The following is a 2,449-nucleotide window of genomic DNA, read 5'->3' on the forward strand; positions in this document are numbered from 1 at the left end:
AACTATTCCTGAAATATACAGCTACAAAGACCATAGAAAAATCTTTTGACATGGTGAAACGTGTTTTGCATGCAGCCAGTTTTCTAAGGTGGTAATTACAAACCTTTGGTGATAATACTGTCAACAGTAAAGGTGGTAGCTGTGTATGACAGTAAGGCATGAAGAGAGCAGCAAGAAAACACAATGTTTTACTCATTTCATTAACCTCAAAGCTGACCCAGAACAAATTGACGTCTCCTACATCAGTGTTAGTCTGCAGTTGGTTAACTCATTTTCAATTGCACCATGCAGAGGAAGCATGCGGCGCTTTTCTTACTGCTGGAGGTTTGCCACTTTATTTGAAAATGCATATTGAATGCGACAGCGAGTGTGATGCAGTGAATGATATAGCACATACTGATCTATGCATTATACTATACTCTCATGCATTTTTGCACCATCTCTATAGACCTTCCATTGATTGTGCAAAATCCATTGTTTTCTTGACATCGGTCAAGTCTTAACCCTCAGGTGACAGAGGAGAGCAGGGCAATTTATCAATATGGCTGTGATGTAGCTGATTGTGTCACTTACACAACACAGAATATGCCCTAATATAGGTTCTGAAGTTCAGATGGAGAAAAGAGCAGAGTGAAAGAATAAAAATCCATTTCTCGTGAGAGAGGACCCGGGCTCTTATCAGCGGCGAACATGCTTGTGCGGCCAAAGACTTTGACTTAAAGGGTAAAACATGCCGTCCCACTCTGTGCTCCCTTTTCTTTAGAGCTGTCTGTGAAAACAAATGATAAAGGTTTGCTCTGTATTAATGACTCTTTTCAACATGGACTCTACAGTAAACTTTAGGCTTGAAAAATGCTTACAAACACATAATGTAAGTTATTGCAAAAATGCAGTGGCTATTTGCTGGACAAAATATATTGATTTATCCAATAAAATTATTGTCTGTTTTCAGTTGCAGTGACTTTTCTGGCCTAAATATTGTCCAGGTGCAAAGCCTAATTTCCCCATGGTGTCAGGGAGGCCAAGACTTGATGGATGTGTGCTATGATGTCCTTGCAATTGGTAACTATTTCATGACAGTTGTGTCAAAACAACTGTCATAAACAAGAACATACAAATGGCCTGAAATTAGAGGTGGGTGATACTGACAAAAATGAATACCTCAGTATTGTTTTTTACTATGTCAATGCCGATATTCAGACAATATTGTGGCAACCCATCAGATATGTGCTGAAATGTGCCTATAAATTCAAAAAATCTACACAACATCTGTAATACTATACTTTTTTTTAAATATATCTCCCACCTGGATTAGACAAATACTGTGTGTCGATGTGATGTAATGCTCAATGCAAGTCAAAGGAGAAGTAAAAGACATTTGTCTTTTCTTTCAAAGTTGCTAAGAAGAAATGCAATGAAAAAGATCTCGCACAGTCTGAATGTTTGGCTAAATATGTTTTTGCAACTTTCAGATACTTCTCTTTTAACTTATATTGGACAGAATAAACACTGGAACCACTGAGACAGCTTTGTCACTGAGAAGCACTAAAATCCTCTGTTCCAAATCCATGGCCCTCTGAAAGTTAACATCTTATCTCGGTCCATGGCTTAACTTTTTCCTGGCATCCATCTCTCAAATATAACAGCCTCTGCTCTCCTCTTTCTCCTTGTCATCTCTGTATTCCTTTCACACAAGCTAACTCTTTATCCCCCTCAGCACTGTGAACCAAAAGATATAACTGTGTAAATATAGCATTAGATAATTCACTATTCAGAAGTCAATAATTTTATTTTCTTCAATGGCTCCACAAAAACTAGAGCATTATACAGTTTGACTCAGGTAGCTAAGTCTTCAGGCTTGTCTTAGTTTTGTGCATGACACTATGATAAAGCCATATAAAATAAGTGTATATAAGCAGAGTTAAACTTTGAAGTATATATTTTTCTACATCTACAATATAGAGCTCTGGAAATCTATGTGGATATCTGAAATGTTACTGTCCATGTCTCTTTTACAGTCAGTCTGCAGCATCCAGATCTGAAAACCATTGTGCAGTGCTGTGTAAAAGTCAAATAGAAAACAACAAATATCTCTTAAGGTATAGTACAAATATAATGAAATAAACAACATTTATAAATTAAATGATTATTATTAGGGATGATATATCAGAGATATTGGACGGTTTCCCCAGAAATCAGTATGAGCTGAATATGGAAAATCTGGATGATATATGGCACTAAAATAAGCTGCCACAGTCTTCGTGTGATCATGGGTCATTCCCAGTGTCACCTAAGTGCATCACATTTGTACTTGAACAGACGATGAGTAATGAGTAAAAATGGGAATAGAAGAGCAATTACGCTATAAAAACATCTTGTCATTATTGTGGCCTTGCTATAGGTTTTAAAATCTAAATATCGGTATTGACAAATATGTGGCCACAGTGGC

Source organism: Periophthalmus magnuspinnatus, chromosome 15, assembly GCF_009829125.3.
Source record: "Periophthalmus magnuspinnatus isolate fPerMag1 chromosome 15, fPerMag1.2.pri, whole genome shotgun sequence".
Lineage (NCBI taxonomy): Eukaryota > Metazoa > Chordata > Actinopteri > Gobiiformes > Gobiidae > Periophthalmus > Periophthalmus magnuspinnatus.